The sequence below is a fragment of the Oculina patagonica genome, chromosome 11 (assembly GCF_052425735.1).
Source record: "Oculina patagonica isolate OP01 chromosome 11, crgOcupat, whole genome shotgun sequence".
NCBI classification, from domain to species: domain Eukaryota; kingdom Metazoa; phylum Cnidaria; class Anthozoa; order Scleractinia; family Oculinidae; genus Oculina; species Oculina patagonica.
Genome location: NC_135768.1, coordinates 5479883 through 5493354, shown reverse-complemented (window position 1 = coordinate 5493354; position 13472 = coordinate 5479883). Strand labels below are relative to the sequence as shown.

The 13472-nt window shown below is 39.2% G+C and overlaps 1 pseudogene across 1 annotated transcript in view; it reads right to left on the bottom strand.

The window, feature by feature from the left end:
• Positions 1-1856: 1856 nt before the first annotated feature.
• The window catches only part of LOC144630569 (uncharacterized), a 21649-nt pseudogene continuing 10033 nt past the window's right edge, over positions 1857-13472 (bottom strand). The window contains exons 6-13 of the transcript XR_013566576.1: positions 12021-12087; positions 11488-11576; positions 10453-10640; positions 10033-10139; positions 8791-8929; positions 7937-8220; positions 4686-4883; positions 1857-2952 (exon numbers count right to left, since the gene is read on the bottom strand). The product of XR_013566576.1 is annotated as an uncharacterized LOC144630569 (transcript). The remainder of the gene's footprint in view (positions 2953-4685; positions 4884-7936; positions 8221-8790; positions 8930-10032; positions 10140-10452; positions 10641-11487; positions 11577-12020; positions 12088-13472) is intronic.

Here is a 13472-nt window from a genome sequence, read left to right as displayed (position 1 = left end):
TGATCTAAATAAAGTGTTCACAGAGTAAACAAAAAGTCTAACCGTATTGACAAATCTATTGAAAGTATATATACACGGGAACTCCCCCTAATGTTTGAATAATTTTTTTGTCTTATTACACGTCACAGTTTGTAGGGACAATGAAGGGAAAAAAGGATGTGTCTTTAAGTTGCCTTGCAGAGACATGTTTCTCAATGGACAAATTAAAACTATTTTTGTTTAGTGGGGCCGGCGGGGGGGCTCCCCGGGGGGGGGGCGCGGGAGCTACAGAAGAGGGGGGGGGCGGGCGGGGGGGGCGGGGGCGCCCCCCCCCCCCCCTTTCCCCACCCCCCCCCCCCACGTGGGCCCCAAGATATATTCACGCGTGCCCCAACGAGAGCCTGCTCGCAGGCTATTTTAAGTGTGGACTTGAAACTATTTTACATGGCCTGAACTTCAGGCTAGAAATGAAAATTTTGATTGAGAAGAAAATTGACAAAGATGTCACTTTTTGCTAAAAAAAAAAAAAGGCTTCCGTTTCCTAATATCAGTAGTAGGAGTAATCTGAACAGTAGGAAGAAACCTGCACTGGCGCTGAGACACGACCTTACACACACTTGTGAGAAAATGTACCTGGGATATGAACAAATGACCCTTACACATTTTCTTGTTTGAGTACTATTGCAATTTTGTCCCTGCCAAATGTCCCTTGGTTTGCCAGCACCTTTTAAAGTAAACTTAGAAAATTGCATAAATACATAATTTTAGTTCAAAGTGACCAAAACATCTACGGATAAAAAGAGAAAATGTACAAACTGAATGTTTTCCCTTGTTCTGTATATACAAGGAAAATGAGACGCAAATGGAAGTATGACGGAAAATTTCAAGACCAGGCATACATAAAAAGCACATCCTTTTCTTGTTTAATTCCCCTTATTGGGCAAACCTCAGGTTTATTTCATTACCTCAATCAAAAATCTTCTTGTCAGACGACAGTCAGTGAAGTCAAGACTGATATTTAAAAGGGTACTAGCTTTGAGTCTTAAAATTAAATCAAAACTAAGAAATGAACCTTATTACAGAAATATCCTCATCATCATCATCATCACCCTCGTCGTCGTTGTCGTATCATCATCATCATCAACTTAACTTAAGTTTCAAAATCCTTTAGCAAGCCTAATCGGGCCTACAAACATCTCCACATCAAAACTATACAAGAGTAATAGCCACACCCCCAACTGGGCACATGAAGTATTTTAAGTGAGAGAGATCTTGCAATGAGGTTCACTTCTTAATAAGATCGATTTTAAAAACTTGTGTCCCTTTTTGAACCTTTGTTCATTTTCACTACCCCACTACACAAAAGAAATTGAAATTTTTCATGTTTAGATTCTAAATAAGCAGACTAAGAACTTCTGCTGTTGTAAGTGCAATTAATGAATATTAATAGTTATTAGGCTAAAAGTTGCACTCAGTGTTCTAAAGCACACTGCAAACTTGGCTATGCTGACAAATATACTTTACACCACAACAGTAAAAACTGCTAAATTGGAGCTAAATTAAGAGTGCAACATTTTGCGCCAATAACTGTTATCATAAATGCACTTAGCTCCTACAACCTGATTGAATATTCTATTTAACATGTTTTAACCCTACTGTGAGAATGCACAAAACCAGTCATTCTCTTTAAATACTTGGCTTGATGGCACTTTCTAATGCCATTGCCGTTCTTAAAAAGTTCTTTTAGACAAACAAAACACCTAAAAAATCTGGATTGCACCAATCCAGGAGACATACTTACACCCTAAAGTTCTGAAGTCAGTTCAATTTACCCTTCTGTCAATACAAACTGTGAGGAATTGAGGATCATATCTCGGTTTGACTGAAATACAGCCTTACTGCCCTAATAGCCTGATGTTAGTTTTGACTGGAATTCTAACCTGAACCCTGTATCTATGGGCAGTATTTTACGTTAATGCTATCTCGCACCTCTCTTATCCCCATCCAAGTGTCGTTTGACCTTGCGTTGTCGTGGTAGGTAATGGATTCCCTTGAAATCCAAATCCTGAGTGAAAGTCCTCTTGATAAGGTGGCGATAAAATATCCATAGGCGGCTCCCAGCTGTGATGCTGTAAGATGACCTCCTCCAATGTTTTGTCCACTCTTCATGTATCCTACACCACCGTCGTACTCAAGAGTCGGCAGCGTGTCCTCAAAGAGAGGTGGGACAGTGACGTTGTCCCACTTCCCTCCTTGCATATTTGTCGCATATACATGGTTTTCTGAAGCTCATGGCTGTGGCAGTTCTGTCAGCGCCAAAATTTTGCATTGGACTTTGTTGCATTCCTTGTGCAGATTTCCAGTCGTATGCCTGTTGCTGCATGTTCCGGGGAACTTGCTGCTGATTCTGCTGCATCCAGTTTCCTGGAACAGCTTGCATTCCTCTGGGACTCGTCATTGGTTGTTGACCAGTAACACAACTTGAACCATACATGTCATGCCTCTCCTTCTTTTTAATTGTCGTGGAAATTAGTGCCGACTTTGAATGCATTTGTGGTGGTGGCGGCTGTGGCTGGCAATGTTGTTGCGGTTGAGAGGACACTTTCATCTGTCCCATCCCCTGCCAGGAGATGTTGACTCTTGCTGTTGAAGGATTACAATGCCCGACTGGGGAGGGGTCAGGTGTTGGCAAACCACTGGGCGACATATGCGAGGCAGGGTGCCCTGGGGATGGATATGGCGATGGACCCATTTGTGGGTTTGGTGAAAAGTGGTCGAGATTCTTAGGAGGGCTTTGTGATAATGATGGCTGACTTCCGTCGGGACTTGTTAGACTTGTGGTTTCACTTCCAAGCGATAGGCAATCGGTAGCAAGCAATAATGCTTCCTCGTAGGTCGGCGGATCCATAACTAGTAGATCACTTCCATGAACAGGGTCAAGTGGCTCAAGATGAAGATCATCTAACGTCAAATCTGATGAACGAACAAACAATCAAGTCTGAGTTTCTCTTCTGGCTGACGTTAGTATATTTTTCAAAAAATCTAGGTTATTATTTTTTTTCCTAAGTTGTTACGTGCAAGGTTACATCCCAATAACATCCTCCTACAAACAGTCTTTTTATGCAATGAGTTAGTAATGGGTTGTTATGATTGAATGATGCAAGTCAAGGTCATCTCCATTCAACAGTGACATTAGAAGTTTGTTCAATCCTTTCACTCAGACCTCGAATCAATGTTATTGTGGTTCTATTATCCACATCTACACCCATGTATGAATTACTGCCACCTGATTGTGACCATGCAGATGAAAGGTGTTGCACACGTACTTGGTCACTGGATGAAACTCAAGTTTGTGACCATTTAAATGAAAGCTATTGAGCAGTACTGTCATGTGGTACTGTTTATTATGCTGTACAAGGTGGCTCAGGGAGAAACCCAAGGTGTGACCATACAAAAGAAAGCAAAAGAGCAGTAATTTTAATTGTGCTATTTAATTAGGTGATACAACTTTTAAGTCTGTTGATGAAACCCTAGTGTGTGACCATTCAAATGAAAGCTATTGAGCAGCACTTCTATGAGGTTTATTATGCTGTACAAGGTGGTTCTTAAGTGCTTCTACAACTGATTACATAACCCCAGTGTATGACCAATTAGATGAGAACTACTACACAGAACTGTCATGAAGTGCTTATATTAGGCTTTATTAGAGGCTCTACATTTTACAAAGCTGCTCATTAAGCGCTGAAGATCAATGATTGAGAAAAAATACCGAATTAACCAAATCATTAGTAAGTGAACAACACATGCTGGTGAACAGATGAGTTAAATATTGTTATATGTATTGTTGTTTTATTAACCTTTTCACTCCCTCACAACTTCCCCCACTCATCTATGCTTAATATATTTTAGTTAATATTTTGCTGGTGAACGTATATGTGATAAAAGCAGTATTCCAATGGTCAACCACTATGACCAGAATGGGAATTGAAAACTACATGTACACAGCGAAAAAAAAACATTCTAAAAGTTGTCTTTGCTTCTGATTGGTCAAATAGACTGCTCTGACTGGCTTCAGATGTTGCATGTATGGCATTCTTGAACTGATCATTAGCAATTACTTTAATTTACATGCCATTGAAAAACTGCTTTATCCCAAATTAAATTTCTTACTTATTATTAAGGTTAACCATTATAATTTTAATTTAAAATAATATCAGAAAGTTACTCAGCATTAAAAGGGATTAACAGAACTTTAACCTATGATTGGGGTGCAGGGTGTTAACTTTAACATTACGAGTTTGCAACATAACGAAACAAGCAAACATTCTCCTCCCCAGAGCGGCTTGTCCCTCTAAGCCAGCTGAGCCTGGGGCACAAGGGACAAGTGGCTCTGGGGACACATGATTTGATTAGCTAGATTTTTAACAAAGAGAATTAAAATCTAGCTAATCAAATCAACCGTAGTAAAATCCCTAACAACAAAGGGATTTTAAAACAGTTGATTTGATTTGCCAAATTTAAATTTCCTTTATTAAAGATCTAGCCAATCAAATCATGTGTCCCCAGAGCCACTTCTTCCTCGTGCCCCAGGCTAAGCCGGCTAAGAGGGACAAGCGGCTCTGGGGACAAGAATGAGAAGCAAAGAGAAGCAAGCAGGAGGAAGCAAGAGAGAAGAGAGTGAGAGAGCAACACAAGGCCCATCTTACCTTGTGAGTCAAGAAGTGCGAAGTCTAGGTCGGGAGCCTCTTTTTCAAGCTCAGCTTGTATGTCTACACCCAGATCCAGCAAGGGTGGGGACAAGGGTGCAGAAGTACAAGAGGTAGAGCTTAAAAGAGCGTCAGGAAATGGGGACCCAGGGTGCTGTGGTGAATACAAATCGTCGGACTGCATGGGGGAAGGAGAACCTAGCAATAACAGAAAAAACAGTAAGTTCCGAGTGCGGTTTGAAAAAATGTCATGCTCTTATCTACCTTAAATAATTTGTGAAAAAAATTGCGAATTGTGTGTGTGTCACCACAGAAAAAAGTACAAAAGCCTTTAGTCTCCCATATAATGTGATGTGCAAATGTCTACTGCTGGGTTTGTTGAAGTGTGATGGATGCATTTCTCAACAATGGGCTACAAAAGGGCAAAATTGTGAGGTGATGGAATCATGGAATTACAGTGAAACCCTAAAACAGTGAATGCTAGAAACATTTTTTTGGGAATGTTTAGCACTGTTCTTTTTGGGGGGTATATTGTCTTCCTCTGTTTTTTTTTTTCCCCCCCGCCCCTTTTTTTTTTTTTTTTTGCGGGGGGGGGGGGGGCCGGGCCGGCCCCGTTTTTTGGGGATGCACAGAGTACTCTATCCTGTTTCGGGCGGCGGCCGGAGGTCTCGATCCCTGGCACAGACCAGAAGGATCGTGGTCTCTGGGAATGAGAATGAACTTGATTTTAAGGAACACAAAAAAAATTCCAGAAAAATATGTCAAGCATTCACAGTTAAACAGGTGCCACAGTAACATATTAATTTGGTTGAAAATGACCAAGGGACTCGAGGAAAGGCAAATGGGAAGGGCTTATGTGACGGCACCATCAGCAACTTTGATCCCCATTTCGCTGTTAGAAAACAGCGAGACTCAGGCAGACTGAGTGGTACGTATGGATGACGCAGCAGCACATAGCAATAAAATTTACGCTGGCAGCTTGCTGTGGACAAGAATGACGGCACATAATGCTCTGCATTTAACACATCAACAAAAACAAACATCAGCATCAAAAATGGTAATTTACAGGGTTTGTTATTTCTACTGGCTCAGTGGTCCAAGGTTTAAGCAAATGATAAAATAATAATTCTTATGCTAAGCCACACAAAGTAGCCTTCAATTTACTTTGATCAGTTAGACTGTGTAGTAAGTGTTGACCAGTAAATTTACACTTAAGTTGCTTGCCATGTAGCTTTCAATGAAGCTAAGGTCAAGGCCAGGTCAAGTCCTGTCAAGGCCAAGGCTTACTAGGCTGACGTGCACTATAGGTATCTGTAGTATGAAGCGGCTAGTAGTATTAGCTACTCCCTCTTGATGGGATGCTAGTCCATTGCAGGCTGCTGTAACAAATTGCTAGAAACCATTACTGTTAAGGGACTAGGAGAGGAACTAGTGTCTTGCCTAACTTATCCCAAGATTGACGACATTATTCTTTTCAACATACTTCTCGTTTGAGTGGGACATAAAATCAGGGAAGTGCTTGACCTTTTCTTCACCCACTAATCAGAGGGCAGTCAGGAATCTGTTGTGGATTGGGAAATAATTAAAAAACACTTCAGCTAAGCCAGGGACGTAGCTAAGAGCCGGAACTACCAGCTAATTTCACTGGCTAAAAGCCAGCTTATAACTGGCTGTAAATTTCACTAGAAAACAAAGACTTGGACTAATTTTGAAGTACAGTACAAAGGCCAGAAAAGCTGGCTGAGCTTGTTAATAAGCCTGCTTAGTTTTTTTCTTAGCTACGTCCCTGCTAAGGAAGTTCTATAACACTCAGCAGTTAAACCTAGACCCTGCTGAATATAAATAAAAATTATGAACGAGCAGCTACATGTATTTCATTCTCTTCCTTAAAAATGAACTATAGACGACAAACACTACGACTTGGTCTCAGTAATAACAGAAGTTTTTTTCACTGAGTAAATCTTCTGTAAATTATGCCAGGATTTCAGCTACTGCATGTCCGTTATGGGTGCCCGTAATAGCAATGTGCTCCAAAAGTAGGTGTTGACTTAAATGTAAACTGATTGTTTCTACTCCAAACCATTGAAGGGGCTATGTCACGCAATTTTAGGCAATTTCAGCACTGGCCAACTGGTCATAGAAATAACTGAAATATCACAATAATGCTTCAAATTGAAAATGAATTCAAAACAAACACAGAAAGGCAAAAAGAGGGATGGATGGGCAAAAGGCCAAAAGAGGGATGGATTTGTATGAAAGTGTCATTTACAATGCTCGAGGAAATCATCCTCTTTTGTTATGTGGCCGTGATTTTGCCAATAAAAGAGTTTTGCTCTGCCAATTTAAGTTTATGGCTCTTAAAGGAACGGTTAAGGCTTAAAACTAAGGCTCCTCGTTGTTTAAACTTTGCTCTTGACTTGCCAATTTTTTGTTATCCAGCATAATTTTAGTAAAATGTGTTTAGTAAAATGTCCCTGCAATGTCTCATGATGTAAACGTAGTACTAGCGAGCAATGAGGCTGACAGGGTTATTGCAAGGGGCACTATCCTAAGTGTCACAATTGTGAGCATGGAACAAGAAATCTTGTGTGACAATGTTACGTACAGTTATCTTCAATTGATGAAAATAACACATGGAATGTAACCTCAAAGAAGTGTTTACCCATCTGCACAGTTGTTGTTAAAGGGGCTATGTCACAGTATTTTAGGTAATTCTATTTATTTTTGTTCAACTAATACATATGTTAATTGTCTTTGTGTTCAACTCACCAAGAAAGGTATCTGAGACTTAACATAACAAATCATGAAAAATACCTACTGATGACACAGCTGTTGCTTATAGGTAGATACTTGTGTGGAAAATTCAAAACTCAGGAAAAACTAATCAGAAACACTGAATAGATATCTGCAAAATGTTTCTTCAAAAAATAACCATTCCCACCCCACCAGAGAGTGATAATTCTGGTAGGCCGTGGTGGTGGGGGGATGTCTAAAAGGCCAAAACTTTTAAAGGACAGTTTCGAGGGTGAATTTGAATTTCCAGAGGAAGTGGCAGAGGGGTTGGGGTTTGAATTAAAAAACCTCAGTCTATGGAAGGACTATGAATAACTATTTTTCAGTTGACTTCCAAATTTCTTCCCCATGCAGAACAAATAAATTGAACACACCAAGATGACTGTTGGCTCATGCCACTATCTGATCCACAGCTGTAATACGATTAAGACAAAAAAAAGCAATAAAAGAAAACTTACCACTTCCTGGAGATTTTGCAATTCCATCAGAAACACTCGACTTTTTCTTGACTCTACCATTGCTCGAATACTTGTGCGGCATATTTGGGAATTTAAAATTCCCAGTGGCAGAGAAGTCTCCCCACGGCACCCCAATTGGATGTGGACTGCCTCCATTGCTATAGCTACTGACGCTGCCCGGGCTTCTTGGACTCCGGGGACTGGGTGATCCACTTTCACTTGCCGTGAAAGGCAATGCAGGAAATTGCCCTCTTTGTCTTAAAATTTCTTCTCCTTCCTCCTCGCTAGAAAAAAGAAAAAAAATTAAGAATTATTACTCACTCAGATAAGGTAGGTAGGTAAAGACTGCGCTGAAGCCTAGTGGCCCATCAGGCTGGAGCTTATCCCGGTTTCCAGAGCATGAAGTGACTAGCAGTATTACTGCTCCCCCCTGGATGGGATGCTTGCAGGGCTGCAAATAATTTTTTTTACTTGAAAGGACATATGTCCTACTAAGACACGATCTTGGTTGGACAAAACAAATCGCGGACAGTTTCTTTCCTAAAATTTTACATCAAAAACCGGACATCACATGACATACTTGGGATTTTGTTGGAATGGATGGTTGGCCATTCCTTTTATTTGCAGCCTGTGCTTGTCCATTGCAGGGTTACCACCAGCGGTAAAATCACCAGTACCCATTTATGCACAATATGAGAGTTAAGAGTCTTGCCCAAGAACACAACGCAGTGCCCTGGCCAGTGCTTGAGCCTGGACTACTCGATCTGGAGACCAGTGCAACCCCATACTAACCATAAGGCCACCTTGTAGGTTCAACTTAGAACAGTGCTTAGATATACAGAATTACTAGATACCTCAGAGGCCTGTTTGTCGTGATTATGAAATCCGGCTCATTTCCTTTGAAGACAACCTGTGCCGTCCCAGTAAGCCACTGCCATTTTAGGTTCTTGTTCAGCATGCGGAATGTTCCCTGACACTTTCCAGTGCCCATCACTAAGGGTAGAAACACAATAAAAAAAATTAAATTATAGAAGTCTTTTGTAAAGTGCAACAATGCCTTGGCACCCTCCAAGTTAAGACCATTTTAGTCCCGTGACTAAAATTGAGAGGGGGCGTGGCTAATTTGACAACTAAAATTCACTGGCGACCACTGGGGTCGTGGCCTGCCACTAAGGAAAAAATAAACTTGGAGGGTTGCTTGGGCTTGAAAGATTAGTCCGTTTCAGTCCTTGGGATTGGGTCATTGTACTGGCGCTTTGGTGTTAACATGATCAAGAGTAACAGTTAACAATGAGAACAAGCCTACTTGCTACATCTATTCCATGTGCACTTGTTTTGCATCTTTAAAGTCAAACTTTAAGAGACCCTAAGCATTTGTTTAACATAAATAGTTAAAAGAGTTAGACTTATAGGTGGAAAAAAAAAAAAAAAAAAAAAAAAAAAAAAAAAAAAGGAAAAAAAAATTAAAAGGGAAAAAAAGAAAAAAAAAAAAAAAAGAAAAAAGGAAAAAAAAATAAAAGGGGAAGCCAGGAGGAAATTGTAGTACGAAAAGAAATTTAAAAAAGATTCTTTCTTTCACCGGAAGCCAGTGTAAACTCAGGAAAATTGAATTGTTCCACTTAAACTTTGGTTTAGGAATATTGCTTCTCCCTTCAATGGCACACAAGTCAATTACAAGTTATTCCCTTTGTATTTTGCCAGGTTGCCTTGGGTCAAGAGAGGTACTGTAAGGGTCAAGTGTCTAGATCAAGAACTCAATTGTCAGAGTCTTACAAACATCTGAGGCAGGGACGCAGGCAAGGCATGTAAGAGCAAGGCAGTGAATTGCGAGGTGAGCAGCGAGGCAGAAATCCCTTGCCTACTCCCAATAAAGGGGCTAACTGCAAGCTAATAAGCTACCTGTAGGCTAACTGGAGTGCTATTTAGGCTAACTGGAGTGCCATTCAGGCTAACAGAAGTGCTAACTGGAATGGCATGCACACCTCGCACTTTGTGACGACCCAATAGTCACAAGATCACCAGTCAGAAATGATTACAAATTTTAAGTCTAATTAAAACAAACTGTTAGCAAATTTAATGCTAATAATTATACTTACAGTCACTGTGAAGGGTCTGAAGCACAGGAATGTCATCAAAATGGATCATACAGTAACTTGATTGCAGAGCAATGTCTCTCTTGTGATAGCCAAGTAATGAACGGCCCCTGAAGGGAAACAAAAGATAAAGTAATGAAGCCCGTCGACAGGGTTTTTTTAAAATCTGTGCACGATTTAAAAGCCTTTTGATTGAAAAAGTAAGTAAAGGGAAACAAATTTATAGGCCAAGAGGAGGGGAATGCTTTGTAGTTCAAGATTTAGCCACTTTCAATAGTTTAATCTTGAAACATGCATGTTTTTGACAGGCCTGTGGTATAAACTAGCATGTTGTCAGCCAGAATAATACTAGGCTTGTTCTCAAATTTTAAATGCTCCAATTTCTACAAGAATTGTATTTATCTTCAACAAGGTTTTCCTTACTTTTGATCTATGTCCATGAAACTCAGATCCATTCTGTTCTTGGTGCAGAACAAGGATGTTTTTAATCTGATCTCAAGCATTGACGATGAAACTGTTTCCAGTGGAGTACAGATAATAAATAATCCATAGTCCCTTCTTTCGCTGTCAGGGAGTGTCATTTCACGCAAACGTCCACTACACCTGAATGGCTGAAAAGTAAGGAAAGAATTTAAAGTAAGCATCTATTTTAATATCCTTCATCATCATCATCACCCCCTTTTTTGGGTTTTTATTGTTCCTTAAAATTTTTTTTTTTTTTCTTACTTAAAATATTTTTGGGGGGTCTTTTTTTCTGGGAAAATCAGCCAAGGGTTTTTAATGGAGGGGTTTTTTTAAAAAAATTATTTTGCACAATATTAAAAAATTGGTGCACAAAAAAAAAAAGCGTTGTGCTCGCATACTCGCAAAGACCATTTGATACCCCTATCATCATCATCATCATCATCATCATCATCATCAATGTTCATCATTTTATTAACCACATTAGAATGAAAAATTATATAGCATTAACATTATGGTAGGGCGAGGAGACCTCCAAGAAATCACCAGGCCTATAGGGGAGGCCATCTCGGTTATCAACTCTCTGAAGTTAAACAGCCTAAGATCAGAGTACTAACTAACCATGTCATAGCGCTGTAAATTGAAGTGTCTACCTTAAAAGGTGTCTACGTATACCATAACGGTGCCTTTCAAGAACACACACAGTGTGCAGTTCAAAACCCAACCAATGATTGCATTTTTGCTGCTGTCAATCATAACTACGAACATCAAGGAAAAAACAACAAGAAAAGAAAACAAAAACAAAATAGATCTATATCTACCACTCAAAACCCACAACTTTCAGACGACCTTTTAACCCCATAAGGTGAAATTCTGTTTCCTAAGAGGGTTACGCTAACGTGATTTACCGCAATGAAAAACGCAACCAGTGATTGAGCAGAGTTCATGGGTCATTAAAAGGTGTGAAGGTGATGCAAATCTCTGTTAGTGCTCTACCTTGAAGAAGCCAGCGCTTGTGTTCAGAATGCACTTCATTCTGCATACAAAAGACCTTTCTGTCTCCACATTGTTATTGCTTGGGTCATCTACTGAGAGAGAAAATGTATTTGAAATGAATTAATTACTAAAATGCTCCCAAAGGATCCAATCCAATAATTTGTAAGAAAAAATTTAGCAGTAATACAGCTGTCGCTATATGGGGGTAGGCAATCAGAGATTAGTTCTGTTTGAAAAAAAAAAGAATTAGCCCAAGGCTATCAAAACAGTTTTATTGACCACCCTTCATTTAAATTTTAGTGCTCTAAACATCTTTCCATGCTAAGAAAAATAGCTCCAGGCAGCCTCGTTCAAATTAATTTTAAAGGTTGATTTCCGCTGTTAAAATTTTTATGTGTATAAAATGTAATTAGCACAAAAATTTAAGATGTCTTGTGTCTGCTAAAAAACTGAAGCCATAGATCAACCAGAACAATATGACATTATTTTACAAAAGTACTGTTATTTTATTTTATTTTTAAAAAAAATCAAACCTGAGCTGCACGTGCTGCCACTTTCGGAAGCTGTTCCATCGTTCTCCTCATCAAGAATTCTAATTTTCTGTGTAAAAAATTTACATAAATTTCATAAAATAATTTATGCAAATCCACAAGAAAAGATAGTAGACACTGTTCTGGGTTAACCCCCCCCCCCCCCGACAAGGTCAGCTTATTGACCCGAAAAATAAATATATTTGGTACGAGCAGTAAGAATTTGACCCCTTGGGATTACTTGTTGACACTTTTGCCTTAAAAACTTAACTGAAACCCTGATGGTTCACCACTCTGCTACAGACAGTTCAAGCCAATATAGTTTCCCTTCCGTGCGTTGACAAGATATTAAACATCAAAACACACTGTTTTGTAAGAACAGTGTCACGCAATCTTAAGTCCTATCTTTAACAAACAATATAAGATGCATAAACATCCAAGTTAACAGTTTACAATGAAAAAGAAGACTCCTAAGAAGAGAACCAGTTTGTCCATTGACCTCAAACAGCACAGATTTATAGGGAGATTTTTGGAGAAGAAAAGTTGGTCGGAGAAAGATTTCCACAGTTAAAAATCTGAATTTTATTCTTTGCTAGACCAAAAGGCAATGTAATATAATTTCTAATATAGTCATTTGATCATTTCCTGTTGTTCTTCCTAGCGTAGAACTTATTATTCATGGATAACAAAGCTTTTCCCAACAAAATCTCATGACAAAGCCACTCCAAAATTATTAATTTCCTTTTTTCCTACACAATAAACAATTGAGCTTTTTGTTAGCAAGGGAAAAGAGAGAATACTCTAAGTGTAAAGTACTTGGTTCCAATACTGGATATTGATATTTTGTTAGAAATGAGAAAAGCAATCAAAACATTGTCAGTATTATGCTTAGCATTTAGCACAGAATTATCCAAACACAGTTCAAGGAAATACATACTTTGAGTTAAGACAAAAATTGTCAACTGATCTTCCAAAAAAATCCAAAAATAAGTCAACATCCCTTTCAGGTGGGCCTATTTTCGGGAAAGGCTAAATCAGGGTTTCAAAAAATTTTGGGTTTCTTTTTGAATGGGATACTGTGACTGAAATTTTGTGCCTACAAAACTGCCACATAATAAAAGTCTCTTAATATTAAGATGTAACCAAAAACAAGTGCTATACAGCCACTCGGAGCATTATCTAACAAGGTAAAATACCAAAAAGCTCTACAATCACAAAAGTTATATTTAACTAGATAAACGCCCATGCGAGGGCTTATATTCTATAGGGCTAATTTTCAGAAGGATTCTTGCATCTGAGATATGGGGGACTTGTTATTTATTATTATTTATGTTTTGTTTTTTAGGGGGGGGCTTATTTTCGGCTACGTTGCTGCAATCAGGCACTGTTTACAAGGATGCGGTTCATTTTGTGACTGTATCGCTTTTGATGTGGTTACATCTAAGATTGGGGGAT